The sequence below is a fragment of the Mobula hypostoma genome, chromosome 13 (assembly GCF_963921235.1).
Source record: "Mobula hypostoma chromosome 13, sMobHyp1.1, whole genome shotgun sequence".
Taxonomy (NCBI): domain Eukaryota; kingdom Metazoa; phylum Chordata; class Chondrichthyes; order Myliobatiformes; family Myliobatidae; genus Mobula; species Mobula hypostoma.
The window spans coordinates 7,103,252-7,117,772 of NC_086109.1; positions in this window are offsets into that span (position 1 = coordinate 7,103,252).

Below are 14,521 nucleotides of genomic sequence, written 5' to 3' on the forward strand. Positions count from 1 at the left end.
CATTTATTATGATCATGGCTGATCATCCAACTCAGAACCCAGCCTTCCCTCCATACCCCCTGACCCCTGTAGCCACAAGGGCCATATCTAACTTCCTTTTAAACATAGCTAATGAACTGGCCTCAACAGTTTGCTGTGGCAGAGAATTCCACAGATTCACCACTCTCTGTGTGAAGAAGTTTTTCCTAACCTCGGTCCTAAAAGGCTTCCCCTCTATCCTCAAACTGTGACCCCTCGTTCTAGACCTCCCCAACATCGGGAACAATCTTCCCGCATCTAGCCTGTCCAATCCCTTTAGGATCTTATACGTTTCAATCAGATCCCCCCTCAATCTTCTAAATTCCAACGAGTACAAGCCCAGTTCATCCAGTCTTTCTTCATATGAAAGACCTGCCATCCCAGGAATCAATCTGGTGAACCTTCTTTGTACTCCCTCTATGGCAAAGATGTCTTTCCTCAGATTAGGGGACCAAAACTGCACACAATACTCCAGGTGTGGTCTCACCAAGGCCTTGTACAACTGCAGTAGTACCTCCCTGCTCCTGTACTCGAATCCTCTCGCTATAAATGCCAGCATACCGTTCGCCTTTTTCACCGCCTGCTGTACCTGCATGCCCACTTTCAATGACTGGTGTATAATGACACCCAGGTCTCGTTGCACCTCCCCTTTTCCTAATCGGCCACCATTCAGATAATAATCTGTTTTCCTATTTTTGCCACCAAAGTGGATAACTTCACATTTATCCACATTAAATTGCATCTGCCATGAGTTTGCCCACTCACCCAACCTATCCAAGTCACCCTGCATCCTCTTAGCATCCTCCTCACTGCTAACACTGCCACCCAGCTTCGTGTCATCCGCAAACTTGGAGATGCTGCATTTAATTCCCTCATCCAAGTCATTAATATATATTGTAAACAACTGGGGTCCCAGCACTGAGCCTTGCGGTACCCCACTAGTCACCGCCTGCCATTCTGAAAAGGTCCCGTTTATTCCCACTCTTTGCTTCCTGTCTGCTAACCAATTCTCCACCCACACCAATACCTTACCCCCAATACCGTGTGCTTTAAGTTTGCACACTAATCTCCTATGTGGGACCTTGTCAAAAGCCTTTTGAAAATCCAAATATACCACATCCACTGGTTCTCCCCTATCCACTCTACTAGTTACATCCTCAAAAAATTCTATGAGATTCGTCAGACATGATTTTCCTTTCACAAATCCATGCTGACTTTGTCCGATCATTTCACCGCTTTCCAAATGTGCTGTTATCACATCCTTGATAACTGACTCCAGCAGTTTCCCCACCACCGACGTTAGGCTAACCGGCCTATAATTCCCCGGTTTCTCTCTCCCTCCTTTTTTAAAAAGTGGGGTTACATTAGCCACCCTCCAATCCTCAGGAACTAGTCCAGAATCTAACGAGTTTTGAAAAATTATCACTAATGCATCCACTATTTCACTATATATAACAAATAAATAAGTAGTGCCATAAGAGAGGGAAGAATAGTGAAACAGTGTTCATGGATTCATTGTCCATTCAGATATCTGATGAAGCTTTTCCTGAAATATGTGTGTGTCTTCAAGCTCCTATGCTTTCTCCTTGATGATAGGTCATCAGAATGGGGAAGAAATGTGATGTGAGTGACTTTGACCATGGAATGCTTATTGGTGCCAGACAGGGTGGTTTGAGTACCTCAGAAGCTGCTGAACTTCTGGGATCTTCACGCACCACTGTTATGTTCCGTAACTCCAAAACATAAAACTAATTGAAAGGAGAGTTAAACTAATTGACAGGAGTCTGAAATGTGAGTCTAACTTTGCTTTTTTACTTTAAGCACAGTGCACATGTATCATGTGGTGGCGTAATGACGTATGCCATTTGCATACTTTTACATATAACCAAAATAAACAACAAAGAAAGCTTAATTGAACAATATAGTTACAATATTACTCAAATATTACTGAAACATTAAATACACAACAATAGAAGTGGGTTCAATTGTAACGTTTAAGAGAAGTTTAGATAGAATGGGCGGAGTTTGGAGAGATATGGTCTGGCTGCAAGTAGATGGGACTAGGCAGAATACCAGATTGCATGGACTAAATGGGCTGAAGGGCCTGCTTCTGTGCTGTAGTGCCCTATGACTCTATGGCTCCTTGAGAGGATGGTGGGAGATCTTCCAAAGGAAGTGGCAGAGGCAGGTACAATTACAATGTTTAAAGGGCATTTGGACAGGCACATGGATAGGAAAGGCATAGAGGAGTAGGGGTCAGATGAGGGGACCCCAAACTTTTTCATGCCATGGATCCCTGCCATTACTACAGATAAATTGACAAATAATAAAATAAGTGTTATTCCAGAAGATCGATATTTAACGTAAGGAGCGTTTATGGCCCAAGCTAAAACATGAACTGCATAACACCACTGACGCTTCATACATGACGAGATCTGGTTGGTGGCAGGGCATTCAGTAGTCTCATGGCCTGCGAGAAGAAACTGTTTCCCATCACAACAACCCTTGTCCTAACTGGGTGAGGGTGACTTCAGGCTGCTCACCTTCCCTGGGGCAAGGGGGCATCGCCAGAAATCTTGGTACAAATTGGCACCAATGACATAGGTAGACAAGGTGAGGAGATCCTGAACAGAGAGTTTAGAGGGCTTGTTCGAAAGCTGAAGAACAGGACCTCCAGGGTAGTAGTCTCTGGATTGCTGCCTGTGCCATGTGCCAGTGAGAGTAGGAATAAGATGATTTGGCAGATGAATGTGTGGCTGGAACAGGTGAAGGGTTTCAGATTTCTGGATCATTGGGATCTCTTCTGGGGAAGGTATGACCTGTATCAAAGGGATGGGTGACACCTGAAGTGGTGAAGTTTGTTGTCATTTAACAATATACCGTATATAATGTATAGAACCACATAATGCATATAGAAATGAGACACCGTTTCTTCCAACCAGGCTGTAAAGCACAGCCGTACTCATAACACACAATAATTTATGAAAGTCAGGATGAAGTCTACAGATGAATCACACATAAATAACAAACTAAAATGCATTAATATTAAATATTGTAAATATTGATAACCAATTATCCAGTGACACTTTGAATATGATACAGCAGGGAGTTAAGAAGCCTAATGGCCTGAGGGAAGAAACTGCTTCCTATCCTGACTGTTCCTGTTTTTATGCATCGGAGTCTCCTGCCTGATGGTAGAAAGTCAAAGAGGATGCTGGATGGATGGGTAGGATCCTTAATAATATTAAGGGTCCTGCATACTTAACAATCCTGGTAAGTGTCCCCGATGGATGGTAGGGAGACCCCAATGATCTTCTCAGCTGTTCTCACAGTCCTTTGTCGGGATTTGCGGTCTGATGCTCGGCTGCTCCCGTACCAGATGGAGATGCAACTTGTCAGGATGGTCTCAATGGTGCTCCTGGAAAACACAGTTAAGATGGGGGGGTGGGAGCCTCACGCCTCAATCTCTTTAGGAAATGGAGACGCTGCTGTGCCTTCTTGTTCAGGGAGGTGATATTAAGGGACCAGGAGATACCATTGTGATGTGAACTCCCAGGAACATGGTGCACTTAACTCTCTCCACGGAGAAGCCTTGTATTTGCAGAGGGGGATGGTTCATCTGCTCCTTCCTGACATCCACGATGATTTCCTTTGTCTCCTCCACTTTCAGGCTTGGGTTGTTCTCACACCAATCCACCAGCCGCTTCACTTCCCCTCCATACTCCGTCTCAGCCTCGTTCTTCATAAGGCCAGCCACTGTTGTGTCATCTGTAAACTTGATGACATGGTTTGAACTGAAGTCATGGCAGTGTGAACAGCAGCGGGTTGAGCACAAAGCCTTGGGGAGCGCCAGTGCTCAGCGTAATGGGACAAGAGATGTTGCTGCCTGCGTGGACTGACCGTGTCCTTCCTGTTAAGAACCCAAGGGGGAGGGGCGAATATCCTTGCAGACAGGTTTGCTTGAACTGTTGGGGAGGATTTAAACTAATTTGGCAGGGGAGTGGAAACTGAGTGATAGAGATGAGGACGGGGCGGTTGGTGTACAAGCAGAGGCTGTGTGTAGTGAGACTGTCAGGAAGGACAGGCTGAGAATAGGGCAAAATTGCAGACAGTGGGATGAGTGGCAGTGTGACAAGGAGACAAAATCGAAAAGTGTGATGAATACAGGACAGAAGGTGTTATATCTGAATGCATGCAGTATACATAATAACAAAGATTATCTTGTAGTGCGGTTGGAGATTGCCAGGTATGACGTCGTGGACATCACTGAGTCAAGGCTGAAAGAATATCACTGGGGGAGCTAAACATCCAAGGGTATACATTGCACCGAAAGAGAGGGCAGGAAATCAGAGGGGTGGTGTGGCTCCTTCAGTCAAAAAAAAAAATCAAATCAAATCCTTAGAAAGAGATGACATGCAATCAAAAATGTACAATCGTTGTGGGCAGAATTAAGGAACTGCAAGGGTAAAAGGACCCGACGGGACGGCAGAGTAGTGTAGTGGTTGGCACAATTCTTTACAGTGCCAGCAACCCAGGCTCAATACCCATTGCTGTCTGTAAGGTATTTGAATGTACTACCCGTGACCGCGTGGGTTTCCTCCAAGTGCCCTGGTTTCCTCTCACAGTCCAAAGATGTACCAGTTGGTAGGTTAATTGGTTAATGTAAATTGTCCCATGATTAGTCTAGGGTTAAATTTGGGGATTGCTGGGTGGCAAATGTATCAGTATAACAGTGGAGTAAAGGGAATTACAGAGGCATGAGAGAGAAGCTGGCCAAAGTTGATTGGAAGGGAACACCAGCAGGGCTGACGGCAGAGCAGCAATGGCTGGAGTTTGTGGGAGCAATTAGGAAGGCGCAATATAGATACATTCCAACGAAGAAGTATTCAAAAGGCAGGATGACACCACTGTCGCTGACAAGGGAAGCCAAAGCCAACATAGAAGCAAAATTGAGGGCATATAATAGAGCAAAAATTAGTGGGAAATTAGAGGACTGGGAAGCTTTTAAAAGTCAACAGAGGGCAACTAAAAAGCTGTAAGGAGGGAAAAGATGAGATATGAAGGTAAGCTAGACAATAATATTAAAGTTTTTTTCAGGTATATAAAATATCATGGTCCGGTCCGTGATGTCCGTATTCCAGTTCACGGTCTAGTCCATCGACCCTTGCTCCAGGTTTTCCTATCTACCCTGTTTCTGTTCTTGTTGAGCTAATTGAGGCAGCTGATTCTCATTGGGGCTGGCTGCATAAATACCTTCAGAACCAGGGTGTGGCGGCTGGATTGTTCTTGTCTTTATTCCTTGTATCCCTTCCTCTGCCTTCTGTTTCCTCACCTGAAGCCCTGCCCTGCCTTGTCTTGCTGGTAACTCTTGCCTCATCTCACCTGCAGTCTTGTCCTGGAGCCACCCTGTACCTAGCTCCCTTCCTGTCCCTTGCCTCTGCCCAGGTAAGCCAGGCGGTCTTGCCGTTACCTGCGGTTGGTTCTGTCCCTTCCTGTCCCTTGCCTCCGTCTGGTAAGCCAGGCGGTCTTGCCGTTACCTGCGGTTGGTTCTGTCCCTTCCTGTCCCATGCCTCCATCGGGTGATGAACCGTGCCCTGCCCAGGAGTACTGTGCCCTGCTCAGGTGAACCGCGCCCTGCCCAGGTGAACCGCACCCTGCCCCAAAGGAGCCTGCCTAGCCTCAAGCCTGAAGACTCCAGCCTCCTGCCTAGCCTCAAACCTGAAGACTCCTGCCTCCTGCCTAGCCTCAAACCTGAAGACTCCTGCCTCCTGCCTCCTGCCAAGCCTCGCCTCAACTCTCTAAGACTCCAACCTCATCCTGCTTGCCTGCCAAGCCTCGTCCTTGCCTAGTTCTGGGGTCCGAGCCAGAGGCAAGACCCAGGTACTGGGTCCTTGTCCAGTCTCTGGCTCAGAGTCCAAGCCTGGGCTCCTAGCTCTCTTGTCCAGTCCTGTTCCAGGTTCCTGGTTTTCCTGTCCATGTCCTTGCCATTGCCCTGTATCCTAGTCCTGTCCCTAGTACTTTAGTGTCTGTGTCTTGCACTTGGATCCATTCCCAGCCACCTCCATATGACATAAAGAGTGAAAAAGAGGCAAGAGTGGATATCAAATCACTGGAAAGTGATGCTGGAGAGGTAGTAATGGGGTCAAGGAAATGGAGGATGAACTGAATAAGTATTTTGTGTCAGTCTTCACTGTGGAGGAAACTAGCATTATGCCAGAAGTTTGAGAGGGTCGAGGGCAGAAGTGAGTGCAGTTGCTATTACTAAGGAGGTGCTTGGGAAGCTGAAAGGTCTGACGGTACTTAAGTCACCTAGAACAGGTGAATTCACCCCAATGTTCTGAAAAAGGGAGCTGAAGAAATTGTGGAGGGTAGTTATGAAAGATTATGGGGTGTTAGCTTTCATAAGTCGAGGGATAGAGTTTAAGAGTCGTGATGTAATGATGCAGCTCTATAAAACTCTGGTTAGGCCACACTTGGAGTACTGTGTCCAGTTCTGGTCGCCTCACTATAGAAAGGATGTGGAAGCATTGGAAAGGGTACGGAGGAGATTTACCAGGATGCTGCCTGGTTTAGAGAGTATGCATTATGATCAGAGTTTAAGGGAGCTAGGGCTTTACTCTTTGGAGAGAAGGAGGATGAGAGGAGACATGATAGAGGTGTACAAGCTAATAAAAGGAATAAATAGAGTGGATAGCCAGCGCCTCTTTCCCAGGGCACCACTGCTCAATACAAGAGGACATGGTTTTAAGGTAAGGGGTGGGAAGTTCAAGGGGGATATTAGAGGAAGGTTTTTTACTCAGAGAGTGGTTGGTGCGTGGAATGCACTGCCTGAGTCAGTGGTGGAGGCAGATACACTAGTGAAGTTTAAGAGACTACTAGACAGGAATATGGAGGAATTTAAGGTGGGGGCATATGGGAGGCAGGGATTGAGGGTCAGCACAACATTGTGGGCTGAAGGGCCTCTACTGTGCTGTACTATTCTATGTTTTATGTTCTATGTTATTAGTCATGATCTTTCAAGAATCACTGGATTCTGGCATGGTTCCAGAGGACTGGAAAATTTCAAATATTCAAGGAGCAAAATCTTTGTTGTTCTGTACTATCAAATAAATGGTCCCTTAGTATGATAAAAATTGTCTCTTGACCTCACAATCTACCTTGTCATGGCCCCTGCACCTTATTGACTCCCTGCGCCGCACTTTCTCTGTAACTGTAACACTTCATTCTACATTCTGTTATAGGTTTCCCTCTGTACTAACTTGATGGTGTTCTGTTTGCAACGATACATCTGGATGGTATGCAAAACTTAGTCCAGACATTTGTCTCTAACTTGGGGCACTGACCCAACAGCTTCTGACCCAGGGATCACCGCGTCCCCCACTGAACCATGCAGCGGCTCAACGCCTGGGCAACAGCTTCCTCCAGGGAGGACGGTTTGTGAAGCTTGTTTATCTTGAAGTTGCAAAATGTGGCGTGAAGCTATGTCCGTTATTGAAAGCGCTGCTTCTTAAAGGTACTACAGGGCCGCTGTGCCAAGCACAGGGCCCAGTCCCCATCTGGAAGCTGTTTCTGTGGAAACATTTTTTCCAGTTAAATTCACACATGCTTCAAACTGTCACTGATCTGGGCCCAGAAATATTTTAAAAAGTTACGGGAGTTGCCAAGCACATGCGGAGCATTATGAAAGAGGGTCCTGTTAAAGGGACAGCTCCCCAGCAGATCATGTTAACAGCTAGGGCAGGTAGTGGGGGCGGAATGGAGTTCTGGCTTCTGACCAGGGCAGTGAGTTAAAGACATCCCCTGGACTCAGTAATGCACACGTACACACAAAATGCTGGAGAGTTCAAGCAGCATCTATGAAGAGGAGTAAACAGTCCTGATGAAGGGTCTCAGCCCAGAACACCGACTCTTCATTCCTCTCCATGGGTGCCTGCCGTCTGGTGGTGACCAATGTGACCATGTGCGAGTTACACCTGTTTGATAAATTACTAAACCATATATATCTTTGAAATGTAAGGGGAAACTGAAGCCCCCAGAGGAAATCGAAAAGGACACAGGGAGAAAGTACAGCTTCTTATAGACAACAGTGAAAATTGAACCATAACTGCAACTCTTAGTAAGGGCAGCAAAGGTTATGGGGAGAAGGCAGGAAAATGGGGATGAGAAGGAAAGTAAATCAGCCAAGATCAAATAACTCGATGTGCCCTAATTCTGCTCCTTTGTCTTACAGTCTTGCCTTCGCTTTCTCTGGTCAATGAGATCTCCAGTCCCTGGGCCCTGACCTGTGTAGGGGAGCCCAGCTGATACTATCATTATCTGGAGACACGGGAGGCCGCAGATGCTGGAATCTGGAGCAGCGCACAATCTAGCCGCTGAGTCTGTGTCTTGACCTCAAACGTCAGTGAATCGTTGCCCCCACAGATGCTGCTCGACCCCCTGTGCTCTCCCAGCAGGCTGTTGGTTGCTGTCATTATCTGACATGCCAACACTGTTCTCCACGGGTGTGAGATTGTTTTGGCTAAGAGAGAGGCCATTCTGCTCACTGAGTCTGTGCTGGCCCCTGTGCAGACAAGGAAATCATTTGTAAACATTTCACAGCTCTAAATTCACACACTTGGCAAATTGAGGGACTGCTCAGTTCCTTCCAAAGGTCAGATAGACCATAGATTCAGAGTCATTAAGTCATACAGCACGACACCAGGGCCTTCGGACCAACTGGTCCATGCCAAACAAGAATTCCGTTTAAGAAAATCCCATTTGCCCACATTTGGCCTATATTCAACTAAACCAGGGATTCTTAACCTTTTTTACGCCATGAGCCCCTTTGTCAGTCCGGTGAAGCCGAGGGACCCCTTTGTCACTCAATGAAGCCTATGGATCCCTTTCTCAGAACAACGTATTTCAATATATAAAATAAAATAGCTAGGATTACAAAAGAAACTGATGATATTGAAATACAGTTATCAAATGTTAAAAAACAAATTTGTGATCTAGTAATGTATCTGCTTTATTAACACATATTAATAAGATTATATATTTAAATATAGGCAAGTTCAAATTAAATTTTATTTTGTAAAGACATGTCAGTGTGAAGGCTGTTTTTGAAACTACCTCACTACTTTTTATTTCCATATTTCTACTATTTATTTAATTTAACTATTTAACATATTATTACTGTAATTCATGTTTTCTTCTATTATCATGTTTTGCATTGAACTGCTTCCGCAAAGACAACGAATTTCACGACGTGCCAGTGATATTAAACCCTGATTCTGATTCTGCTCAGCTTGAATAAGAACATTAAACTGTGGGGTGATCTTTGATGGAGTAACATGCAAGTCATGTTGGATGTCCAATCGATTTCAACTTTTTGTTTCAATGGTTACAAGTATTGTAAACCCTGATTCATAAAGGTGTGTTGTTGCCTACATTCATAATTGAAGGGAATGCTAAATTTCAGTGACGGTTTGGTGAAAACAAAGATGTATTTTTTTCCCTATCCAAATGCACGGACCCCCTGAAATCTATCCAAAGATCCCCAAGGGGTCTGTGGACCCCAGGTTAAGAACCACTGCTCTAAACCTTTCCTGTCATGGACCTGTCCAACGACCTGTTAACTGCTGTTAATGTACCTGCCCTCAACCACTTCCTCAGCACCCCATACACCTTCTGACATGCTCTAGGTGACAAGGTTACCCCTCACTTTCCTACTAAATCTTTCCTTGTGATCTTAAAGCTATACCCCCAGCTCTTGATTCCCTAACCCTCAGACAAAGACTGTACACTTTCGCCCTATCTCTGCCCCTCATAATTTTATACACTTCTATAAGATCACCTGTCATTCTCCAATGCTGCAATGAAAAAAGTCCCAATTTGCCCAGACTTTCTCCATAACCTCACTCCGTCGAGTCCTGGCAATCAACTCGTAAATCTCCTCTTCACTCTTTCCTATAGCAGGGCGACTGAAACTGAAAACAATATTCAAAACGCGGAAACACGAGTTCTGCAGATGCTGGAAATTCAAGCAACACACATCAAAGTTGCTGGTGAATGCAACAGGCCAGGCAGCATCTCTAGGAAGAAGTACAGTCCACGTTTCTGGCTGAGACCCTTGGGTCTCGGCCCAAAATGATGACTGTACCTCTTCCTAGAGATGCTGCTCTGGCCTGCTGCGTTCACCAGCAACTTTGATGTGTGTTGTTATTCAAAATGTGGTCTCACCAACATCTTGTACAACTGCAATATAACATCCCAACTTCTCCCGATTGATGAGCGCCAGTGTGCCAAACACCTTCTTCACCACCCACCTTGTCTACTGACGATCCACTTTCAGGGGACTATGTACTTGTACTTCCAGATTCCTCTATTCAACACTGCTTCCCATGGTTCTGCTGTTCACGGTGAAAGTCCTACCCTCATAAGTCTTCCCAAAATGCAACACCTCACATGTCACCAAATGAAACTCCATTTGTTATTCCTCAGCCAACTCACCCAGCTGATCAAAATCCCCCGGTAAGTCCTGATAACCATCTTATTGTCAACAGTGACACCTATTTCAGTGTCATCTGTGAACTTGCTTACCATGTCTTGTACATTCTCATCCGAGTTGCAGGGAAGACTGACAGCAATGGACCTAACTCCAGCTCCTGGAGATCACCATAACTGTGGGCCTCCAGCCCAAGAAAAAATCTTCCCCCATCACCTTCTGATTCTTATCATTAAGACATGCCTGGATCCCATGAGGTACCATGTGGAACCTGATCAAAGACTTTACCGAGGTACATTTGACCAGGACTTTAACCTTGTCTTTAATCAGAATCAAAAACAGAATCAGTGACATACTGTATGTCATGAAATCAGTGGTTTTGCAGCAGCATTTCAGTATCATATATAAATATTACCGCAAGATACAATAAGAGATAAAAATGTGCAAAAACAGCCAAGATAGTCTGGTAGTGTTCATGGGTTCGGGAGCGGGGAAGCTGTTCCTAAAATATCGAGTGTGGGTCTTCAGGCTCCTGGAGCTTCTCCCTGACGGTAGTAATGAGAAGGGGACATGTCATGGATGGTGAGGGTTAATAACGGATACCACCTCATTGCAGTACTTCCTTTTGAAGGTGACCTTGATGGTGGGGAGGGTGGAGTCCTTGGCAGAGCTGGCTCGGTCTACAACCCCCTGTAGCTGTTTCTGATTGTGTGCGTTGGAGCCTGCCAACCCGACTGGTGATGCAACCAGTCAGAGTACTTTCCATGGATATCGGTAAATTTGCTGGACTCTCCTCCTGCTCCATGACTTCTTTGTAATTGCATCAATATCTTGGGCCCAGAGTAGATCCTCTGAGATATCGATGCCCAAGAACTTGAAGCTGCTGACCCCTGAATGAGGACCGGTGTGTGTTCCCCTGACTTCCCCTTCCTGAAATCTACAATCGATTCCTCTTTTACACCCTCTCCAGGATCTTCACACCCTTCCTAATATACTTCACTTGACTATACAGGTTCAAAGAACCACCTCGTTTTGTAGTCTTTGCCACTGTTTACAGACTCCAGACTCTCATATGCGTCTGTCAGCACCCCGGCCACTTGAAGCAGTTATACACATCAATATTCATCTCCTTTTGCCTCTGTATACATCATATTTCCTGCCAAAGTATATCACTTTACCTTTCAAAGACAAAGTGTGCTGTTTACTCAAAATCTCATTCTTGTCTCTTTCAGCTCTGACTGTGTGGTGGATGTTTTGATTGAAAATGATTCCCTGCTTTAGCCAAACTTTTCGATAATGCTCCACCTCACTGTGGACTTTGAATGAAAAAATCCATCTGGCAGAAGCTTCCAGAAATAATGCTGTACATCATTGCAGAGAGACAGATCAATCATCTCCAGTTAATGAGGATCCCTGAGTGCTTAAAGACGGCTTTGGCATCTGTGAGAAAGTTTTGATTTAGGGAGTAACTTTTAAGAGTGTATCCTTTACTTATTACAGTAATATGAAGTATAGAGAAATTCCAGTCTTCACCGTTATGATTTCTGTATGTTTCGCACATGTTTATGGCAGTTCCATCATGTGATGATGTCTTCAATGTGCCTGGCATTTTGTTCTCCCCCCCCCCCAGGGTATCACAGTGGCGTAGTGGTTAACATAGACCATTAAGCACCCCTCCAAGAGGACCACAACCTCGTCGCTGGTATTGGAGGCTTGTGTGCCTCAGTGACCCGGAGAGCTATGCTGGCTGGAGTCAGGGCTTTTATGCTTTGGCTCTTGGTAGGGTCACTCATGCCAAACAGGTCAAAGGGTAGAGGCCAGACTAAGAGTGGTCAATCAGTCAGGGGTTCAGCTCAGGGCTAACAAACCTGACTGATCAAACAAAATTGTTACAGAAACAGCAATGAAGAATCCTTCTACATCTGAGTGTGACGGTATTCCTGAGACTCCAGCTGGACCTTGCATAACTGAAAACTGAGAGGAAGCTACTAACGTTATGAACACCATCAGAGTTAGAGGACCCTCATTGCTGCCCTGAACACCAGTGGCATAACAGTGCCAGCAACCCAGGTTAAATTCCTGCCACTCTCTGTAAGGAGTTTGTACGTTCTCCCCTTGGCTGCGAGGCTTTCTGTACAATAGAGGCTGTTAGACACGTGAATATACAGGGAATAGAGGCATGTGGTTCCTATACAGGCAAAAGGGAGTTAGTTTAATCTAGTCTAGCGTTCAGCACAGACATTGTGGGCAGAAGTGTTGTACTGTTCTTTGTTTGTGGCAAACGATCTAGATTTGACTTTGTCTGCACAACATTCCCAGACCCTTGGCCCAGTGGTCACTTTGATTACAGTGCCTGGGCCAGGGGACACTTGCAGGCTAACCAGCTGTCATCACTGATTTGACTTGACACAAACGATGCATTTCTCAATGTGTTTCGGTGTACGTGTGTCAAATAAAGAAATTCTAAACTTTCTCATCAAATCTAACAATCAAAGAGCTCCATATCTTGAGGGGATATGTTCGTGGGTCTGTCCTGGGTGATTCAGTATTCCCCTCACTCTCTCTGTTCTGTGCTCTCAGCCCCACTCCCCTCCCACAGCCAGCCACTACATTTGACCACGGAGAGGGAACTTTAACAGCGCTAGATTAGCACAGGGTTAAATCCAATCTGGGCAGGATTCAAGGAGCAATTCGTGTCCAGAGTTTCATGGAACACCTAGTCCCAGAGTGTCCAGCCAATACAAACTATTTCTCAGTGTCTCTTAAATAACTGTGTACCCAATGACTTTAGTTCCTCAGGAAGCAAAAGAAATTTCGTATGTATCCTTTGACTTGTTGTCGTTCCGCTTCACACCTTGTGGCACATCAGACGGCAAGCTTACCGTTTCTTTAGCATTTGTCTGTTTTTTACGAGGCCGATTTTCTAGTTTGACACTCACCCCAGCAGGAATGGAAAGTGTACAAGGAGCCGGCCGGATTCGAACCCGGCACCACTCGCCTTGAAGTCCAGTGTAGATGCCACTACACCAGCGGCCAGCTACCCTTTGACTTACCAAGGGTTAATGTATGAGGAGTGCTTGATGGCTCTGGCCTGTATTTGAAAGAGTTTAGAAGAATGAGGAGATCTTATTGAAACCTATCAAATATCGAAAGGCCAAGATAGAGTGGACATGGAGAGGATATTTCCAAGAGTGGGTACTTGGACAATAGCTTGTAATGGCCTTGCGCCTTATTATCCATCTACATTACTCTTTCTCTGTAATAGTAACATTATATTCTGTAGTGCCACAGACAGAATGGTGGAGGAACTCAGCAGGTCAGGCAGCATCTTATGGAAACAAATAAACAGTCGATGTTTTGTGCTGAGACCCTTCTTCAGGACAGGAAAAGAAGGGGGAAGATGCTAAAACAAAAAAGGTGAGGGACGGGAAGGAGGGCCCAGGGGAGGTGATAGGTGAAGACAGGAGGGACTGGGACTGGACAGGGACTGGGAAAGGTAAAGGGACTGGGACTGGACAGGGACTGGGAGAGGAAGGAATCTGATAAGAGACGAGAGTGGACCACAAGGGAATGAGGAGTGGACCCAGGGGAGGTGATAGGTGAAGACAGGAGGGAGTGGGACTGGACAGGGACTGGGAAAAGTAAAGGGCTGGAGAGGAAGGAATCTGATAGGAGACGAGAGTGGACCACAAGGGAATGAGGCGAGAACCCAGGGGAGGTGATAGGCAGGTAGAAAAGAGGAAGAGGCCAGAGTGAGAAATAGAAGAAGAGAGGAGGGAAGGGATATTCTGTATTCTGTTTTTGTTTTTCCCTTGTTCTACTTTGACATTCTGATGAAATAATCTCTATGGATGGCAAGCAACAAAAATCCTTTCATTGTACCCATCACATGTGACAATAATAAACCAATTTACTAAATTTACAACCAAACCAACATCCGAATCATCCTCAATTCAGAGTCTCAATGCCTTGTCCAAACAAAGGCTCCTTGTAGTGTGGGCAGACAATAAAATGCAA